We start from the raw sequence: 8,329 nt of genomic DNA on the forward strand, positions 1-8,329 counted from the left end.
GAAGATTGAGCTCGACGACGGTGTTCTATCCATGGCCGATCAAGAGGTTTTGCCAGGGGCTTCCACAAACTGAAGAAAGAGCGCTATTTTAAAGATAATATTACCGGGGTGTTTCATAAACTTCGACTAATGGTCATCTTGTTTCTAAAGCCACAAAGCCCAAGATTGAGCAATAAAAAGAAGCTAAACGCTCTTCTAAATCTACCCGAGAGGCTAGATATGAGGTAGCGAACAATTGCGCAAAGTTAGCGGGGCACCAACCGCACCCGAGCAGCAGGCAAGGGTCACGCCTCCAAGCGAAGATTGCGTGGAACAGGTGAAGTTAAGATATGCGCGGCATCCTCCGGCCTACCACACAATTTACAAAGCAGCCAGTTACTGTGCCCATGGCGGGACGCGATGTTGAGGACTCGTGGGCAACTTATCCAAAGCACTAGTTGCCAGTGAGAAGATCTTGTTCTTCGCAGGATCCGAGCCGCCCAAACATCCCGAAAAGCGAGCAATGGATGCACCCCCGAGCCAACTCTCAGTGTACATAGACCTAACCGAGAAACAACCTTGTCGCCAGATGGTGGCCCGGTAAGCTTTGGACGCCATCAATGAAGGTGGCGGCAGGGTTCTTGGCGCACCATGTCTACCACGGTGGATCGCAGAAGCCGAGGTGGTGATCTCGGCACGGTGGGTGGCACCGACTTGAAACATCGCATCAAGACTGGATTTCACATGCAGCCTATTTGTAGCTAGAATGTACATAACAACCACAAACATACACAACGTGGAAGGAGGTAGAATGCATAATCGCACACGACTAATGCCTAAGGAGGTGGAGGGGTTGGTCCGTAGACTACACATTCATCCATGTTGGTTAAGGACATCCATGTTCCAACAAAGACGCAGGCACCACCATAATTAGTTGTCGATACTCTGGTTGCTGAAGACTATACGCCGAACTAGGGTGGGCAGAAAAAACGATTACGAAAAGCTAAACCGAAAAAAGACCTAGACCGAACCTGGAAAGACCAATCATGTAGAAAATATTACAGACCAAATTTAGGTTGGTCAATTCACTTATTATATGAAAGCAACCGAATAGACCGAACTTTACATGAGACTACCGAATCTCTAGAACTGTGTGATGTGCGTGCATTGTGGTATTATTGAATGGTTGTCAAATTGCTACAACGTGGTCACGTTTTTGTTTGGATTGTTAAATGTTTAAAAATATGTTTAACATATAGCTAAAATCCTGCCATTTTTGTTACTAAACAAAGTTCAAGTTTTGTGTTGACAATCCCGACCACGTTGTTCGATCCTCGACTGAACCAAAACCTGAATTATTGGGTACCTGAATTCTTCAGATAGTAAAACTAACAAGTATATTTCGACCTTTAGAGAACCGAATTTAAATTAGACCGAAATACAAAGATCGAATTGTTTGGTCATTGACCGAACGCCCACCCCTACCCCGAACAGAGCCGACGCTGCATTGCTATAGTAACATGCAGTGCTACTAAAACTCATACTCCGTTTGTATTTCCGTTTGTTTCGAGGAGCCCCGGTTTTAGGCATAGGAAGAACAGATAGGGCTTCTATGTTTGAAATCGTCCCAAAATTCAGATGAAATTCAGGCAATTCTCTGGATATAATGTGCTAACTCCAAGCATGTAAACTTCATTACAAAACATATCCGTTTACCATAGCTTGTGCAAATCTAAAAAAAACACTTGCAATACGTCTCGAATTTCCTGTTCAAAAGCGTGGAAGGAGTAGTCATTTCTGCTGTCTTTATATAGGAGTACTGAATTTCCTCGATCTTTCATAATTATCAGGAAAACCCAGTACTGATCCGACTGAAACGAAGTCATGCGCTCAATAATTGTTTGGTTGAGGCGGGTGCCCCTCGGCCCGACCTCGGCTTTGACTTGAGCCGGTTGCTGTCCCATGCCTGGCTGTCCGAAAGCGAGGCCGCAAGTGGCCGCAATGGACTCCAGCTAGCACCGCGCGCCGGTCATTAGCCCGCCCGTCATCGCCTACTTCCCGTCCATGATCCGCTCCAATCAGTAGCTTGTTTACTAGTAGTAGCTTAATCACACACGCTTAAGCTAGCTAATCACCGGTTGCTTCCGTCCATCTCATCTGCCTACTCCACCGATTAGCTAACGCAAATGGTCTTTCCTAATTTTCTTTCGAGAGAGGGTATAAGAGTGGTCGCGGTCGTCGTCTTCCTCCCTCCTTCCATTCTCTCTCTCTCGCTTAGCTTGCTACTAGTCTACTACTACTCGCAGCAGCGCTGTCCTGTTCGTCTTCTCGCTCTCGTCCGCCTCCCGTTGATTGATTCGGCGTGCGGCCGGCGGCGATGGCGATCGGGGGTTGCTTGCCTGCAGCGAGCCGGGTCCCGGTGTGCTCGGCCAGTCAACGAGGAGGAGGTGCCTGTAGCCTAGCTGAGCTATAGTGCTCGACCGATCTGCTGCTTCTTGGCCTCCTGGGGGAAGAAACGAGAACAGCCGAGGCGTACGAGCTAGCTCGCAAGGACAGGTGAAGCTCAATTTCTTCTCAATTATTTACAAAGTGATCTTCGTATGTGTGTTGGTTAGTTCAGATTTTAGCTAGGCAGTGATCTGGATGTAAATAGGATAATTTTGAAACCTGTCCTGGATCCGTTTTATGGTATTCATATCCGATTTTAAAAGATCACGTGGATAAGGATATCCAATTTCGAAGTGGTGCTCACATATGGTATAGGTATAGGGTATGATACAGCAAAAGCATACTGATATGGTTATCTGAAATTTAATTAGAAGAATTCAAAAGATTTAAACTGAGTAATCCGACTTTTGAGTCAAAAGCCAATACCAATCTCACTAGGTTAGTAGTTATTTAATTCGTGAATTCATTTGACGAGCATGTTTAACTATAAACTGGTATCACTGGTATACTAATAGTTCAACTATTTAGTATTTATTTATGCTATCTTATCAATGCTTGAGTTTTCTGTAGTAAATCACATCCTTTTTTCTTAAGTATATAAAATTGAAAGTTAAAATCCTTCTCAAGATTTGCAAGAACTATAACTATCTACCGATGAGAGTATATATCTGGCTATTTATTTCTTGCCCGAATCCACCCTATTGCAGAATCGAATCCGCGGTTCGTTTTATCCGCATTTGAATCTAAAACTGGTAAATATCCACTTCGGATCAATTCCAAGAAAAAATATAGTAAAACATATGGTATAAGTAAAATCTAATTCGATCCGTTTAGACTCCTAAATATATGTGAGTAGGTGATCCTTGGAATCTGCGTTTAGGCTTTTTTTCTCTCCAAGAGGAGACTACTGTAGATTGTAGAACAAAACAAAAGGAGCCGGAGAAAGAAGAAGGATCAGGATAAGAAAAGAAGGGCCCCAATCCCCATTAGCACATGACAGTTCTGACCAAGTCGTCCATCTCTCTCACAGAGTCACAGTCACCTACACTTTGATTCCTTTGTTTTAACGGCGGTCTCTTTTTATCCTCCTTTCATTTTTGACCTTTGGGAGGTAAAAAGCCTGGACTGGCCTTTGCCTTCTTTATTTACCTTTCCTAGTTTTACATAAATTAGGACTGGAGAATTCGAAAATCTAGTTTGCATGCCGTGATACGATGATCCGAGCTAATTACATACTTGAGCGAAATGGTCTAGTACTAGCAGTAAGCAAAGTTGAGAATTTTCAAGAAAGCGAGTAGCTCTTCTTGATCACGTCCACGCCCATTGATCCACGGATTGGCTGGTTCGATGGCGACGGCGATGGCGATGTCAGTAGCGGGACCTGGCCTTGGAGTTGCAGGTGAAGTTGAGCGCGGTGCCGGTGGGCCAGGTGAAGGGGATCTCGCAGGCGAGGCGCGTCCAGTACTTGACGGCCACCAGTCCGCCGACCTTGAACCGTGTCCTCGCCTGCCCGTTCACCCGGAACGGCACCACGCCGCGCTTCAGCGCCGCCTCCATGGCGGTGCGGCCGGGGCGGTCGAGCGGCACGGCGGACGACGGCGCCACGTAGCCCAGCGGCAGCGTGCCCTTGGGCGGCACCACGAACGGGTCGGCGCGCAGGACCGCGATCACCGTGTCGTTGAAGCTCAGCCTCAGCTCCAGGTGCGAGAAGGTGACGGCGGCGTGGGCGTTCACGTTGGCGGCGACGACGCCCAGGGAGAGCTGCGCGTCGTCCAGCACCCCTTGCTGGTCGTACTCCAGGGTGTCCAGCCGCGCCGTCATCACGGCCAGGTACGGCGCCCTGGGCTGCAGCACCAGCACCACCAGCAGCACGGACAGGGCGCCCAGCAGCACTAGGATGGCCAGCACCGTGAACACCACCGCCATCGTCCACCGCAGGCAGCCGGACCGGTCCGCCCTGTGGGGCCAGAGATGCTGCTGCTGGTGGTGCCCATGGTGGCGGTTGTGCTCGCCGTCGTAGTTGTGGGTGCCGCGCATGGTGTTGTACACTGGGAGCTGCTTCTGCTGCTGCAAAGAAGCAGCATTGAGACAAGGAGGCGAGCGGAGGTGGTCTGCGAGGCGAACGCCACGGTCTTATGTGATCGTCTTCCGGCGACGACGTGGGTGGCTTGCCCGGCCAAGGAGGACTAGGAGCCCTCTCTTGTTGGTGGAGCACCACGCCGCCGGGCAGAGGTTTGGTATCCCCTCTGTGCAAGCTCATACTGTTGCTGTAAGTGGTAAGTTTGATTCAGGAAGCATCCTCCTGATGCCAGCTCTGGAGAAAGCTTTGGTCCTCGGCTAAACAAATGGAAGCAAGGGAGAACTCTGATGCTGGGCTACCTCACCTCACCGGCACTGTCCAGGCTTTAGCAAATGCAGCTCCAGGTTCAAAACTTGAGATGTCCCACTGTCACTGTCGCTGATGATAAGCTCTACACTGAGCTGTCATGCCAATGACATTCCCAAGCACCCAATTCCATCATTACAAAGCACCATATGCTTCTTTCTTTCTTCTCCTTTTACTTCTTTATAAGCTAAGGATGTTGGGTGACAGGGTGAGTGAGCCCATCTTGCAGTTCTTGCACTAATGATCTGTCAAACAAAGAAAGGGGGGAATATGCTGGATCAACATTCATTTTTGGTCAATCGCGTCAATGATCTCTACTTCTCTAGGGTTACACAAAACAAGGAAAGGCAAGCCGCAAGCGTGGAGGCACCACCATGACAGATGGACACATTGTTGTCGAAAAACCATTTCAGATATTTCACCTCCTTTGTTCAGTAATAATTCTCAAAGGGAGAAGATATTATCATCTATATCCAAGTCGACGATCCTTCCCCCCAATATATGATCCGGCAGGGAAAAAAGAGAGCAAGCTCATGTGTCGCTCACTGGGGCGAACCCTAGCACCATCAGAATAGCCTACCACATAGGACTTTTGCAGCTATTATCCTCCACATGGATAATTCTTACGGTGTAGATACAATCCTAAGTGCTGATAACTGAAAAATACGAGATGTCACAACTTAGACATAGCACGCGACTTTAATAGTAGAAAGAGAAAACCCCAATTTAGTCTATGAAGTTGCCCCGGACGTGTGTTTTGGTCACGAACTTGCAAAACGTGAATTCCGGGTCGCGAAATTGCTCGGCGTGAGTGTTTTGGTCACTTTGTCACGGTGACCGCTAGTTTGCTGATGTGGCCAATTGTCTTTTTTTGCAAATTTCCCCCTAAATTTTTGCATTTCCAACTTTCTAGTCCTCGGTTTGACTTTTTAGGGGGCAATTCACAAATTTTTTTTTTTGACCACGTCAGCAAACTGACACTGGTCATGACGGGATGACCAAAACGCTCGCGCGGGACAACTTTTTGACCCACAATCATGATTTGCTAGTCCGTGACCAAGGCGCACATAGATCAAATTGGTTATTTTCTCTAGTAGAAATATGCAGATACTAGTTCGTAGTGCAAATAAAGTTACTTTAAAACATGACTTTTTTTGCAACCGCTAGCTCCAATCCATAATGTGCATCTTATCCTTTTGGGTGAAGCTTCATAGATGTGGTCATATGTCACTATTGTATCAGCTATTAATGCTAAAGTTAAGCATGACATTTCGAATGTGGAAAAAATAATTTATCGTGTCTCAGAGAAATAGGATATGCTCCTCAAATTATAAAAGGCGAGCTGCATTATTTTGTAGGCCACACTCTTAAATTGATTCGTGTCATTAGGAGTATTATATGCACAAAGCCATATAGATCCAGTTATTAGAAACCAACTAAAGATGAAACTCTCAAGAAATTGTTCAAGATTAGGAGTATGTAATGGTATGTCTACCAATATTATCACCAGCAATGCTTTTCATTTGTTGCACTTGCACATCTATTGCTGTTTTAACTGAATGAGCTTGCAGACACCCTCATATTAACTCTGACAGCATGGACATGCCGAAAATTTCAGGACAAGCCATGGAAGGAGCCCCAGTTAATTTCCAGTGACGCGCACCATGGATCCCCAGACATTTGTGAGGCTGTCAGTCGGGCAGCTTGGCCTGAGACTCCCCGGTGCAAGCTCCAGGAAGGCTTGCCACTGCGAGATCAGGCTCCGAGGCTTCCCCGTTCAGACAGCTCCGGTGCCTCTGACAAATTCTTCAGAGTTCAACCTCGACCCGCACACGAACGTCGCCGTCTTCTCGCTGGACGAGCCCGGTCTCAAGGCCCTATCGACGCCGGGCTGCTTTCGAGCCCCGGAGCCGCCGTACGTCGAGATCGCCGTGTATGTGGGCAGGCGCGGCGGCGGTGGGTATTTCTCTGGGATGAGGCGGCGGCTGATCGGGTCGGTCAGGGTGGAGATCGGGCCGGAGTGGCGCGACGGGAAGCCCCTGCTGCTTCACCACGGCTGGACGGGCGTCGGCAAGGGGAGCTGCACGTGAAGGTGAAGGCGGAGGCCGACCCCCGGTACGTGTTCCAGTTTGAGGACGAGGTCGCGCTGAACCCGCAGGTGGTGCAGCTCCATGGCAGAGCCAGGCAGCCCATCTTCAGCTGCAAGTTCAACCGCGACGTCCGGCGGTGAGTGCCATCTGAAACAGTTCTGAACGCATTTGTGATCTGAAAGAGTTGTGAATTTGTAAACGAGGTTGCTAATGTTTTGATGTGTTGGCAGGGCGTCGCAGCCGGATCATTTGGGCGGGCAGTACTGGTCGACCTCCGGCAGCGGCGAGGAGAAGGAGATGGCGGGGAGGAGGAGGGAGAGGAAGGGCTGGAAGGTGTCGATCCACAACCTGTCCGGCTCCGCCGTGGCCGCGGCATTCATGGCCACGCCGTTCGTGCCGGCGACTGGCTGCGACACGGTGGCGCGGTCCAACCCCGGGGCGTGGCTCATCGTGCGCGCCAACACGACGGGCTCGTCGGAGATCTGGCAGCCGTGGGGCCGGCTGGAGGCGTGGCGGGAGTGCGCGCATGGGGGTAAGGAGAAGGACGCCGTGTGCCTGCGGCTGCACTCCTCCCGGAGCGGCGGGACGCGTGCGTGCTCGTGTCGGAGACGCCCCTGAGCTGCGACAAGGGCGGGGAGTTCTTCATCGACATGGATAGGCAGTCGGTGCCCTCGGATGATGCTGGCACGGCGGAGACGTCGTACTGCGCGGCGAGCATGGGGGAGTCGTGCGCGGGCGGCGGGTTCGTGATGAGCTGCAGGGTGCAAGGCGAGGCGGCGAGCATTAGCAGCCCGCCGCTGGTGCAGCTGGCCGCGCGGCACGTGACGTGCATGGAGGACGCCGCCATGTTCCTGGCGCTCGCGGCAGCCGTCGACCTGAGCGTCAAGGCGTGCCGGCCGTTCCGGAGCAAGCCGGCGGCGGCCGCCAAGAAGAAGAAGCAGCCTGCTGGCTCGTCGTCCCCTGATGATCCCCTCGAGCTCGACACGTAGCTAGAGCTAGCAGTTCAGGAACCATGGCCACTCTGTAAATCCGCTTTGTAAATCAGAAGGAAGTTCAGAACCCCATGAATTTGTGAATCTGACAGGACGACGATTCAGTAACGACCCAACCAGTCAGTAGCAGATGACCAAACATCTCGCTGGGTCCCGGGCCTCCGTGACATTTGTTGAGCGCAACGAATTGCGTTGACAGCTGTTTGACACTGGGTTGCACACAAGTCAGCAACACATGGCTAGGCAGCACGTTGGTTCCGCCCCGATGAAATTTGTTTGTTTTTTTTCCAAGAAAAGGAACCCCACATGGGAAAGAAACGGAAAGAATCTCACAAGTTTTACATGTTTAAATCAAAGACTACAAATTTGGTGCACCTGGCCATCAGTGATCTGATTTTTTCTAAAAAAAAATAAAAAATATATTTTTGAGTTTT

General features: G+C 50.0%; 1 pseudogene; it reads left to right on the plus strand.

Annotated features, from left to right (window-relative positions):
- Window positions 1-2,309: 2,309 nt before the first annotated feature.
- On the plus strand, window positions 2,310-8,003 carry LOC124702762 (annotated as a pseudogene).
- Window positions 8,004-8,329: the final 326 nt, after the last annotated feature.

Source organism: Lolium rigidum, chromosome 1 (genome assembly GCF_022539505.1).
Source record: "Lolium rigidum isolate FL_2022 chromosome 1, APGP_CSIRO_Lrig_0.1, whole genome shotgun sequence".
Lineage (NCBI taxonomy): Eukaryota > Viridiplantae > Streptophyta > Magnoliopsida > Poales > Poaceae > Lolium > Lolium rigidum.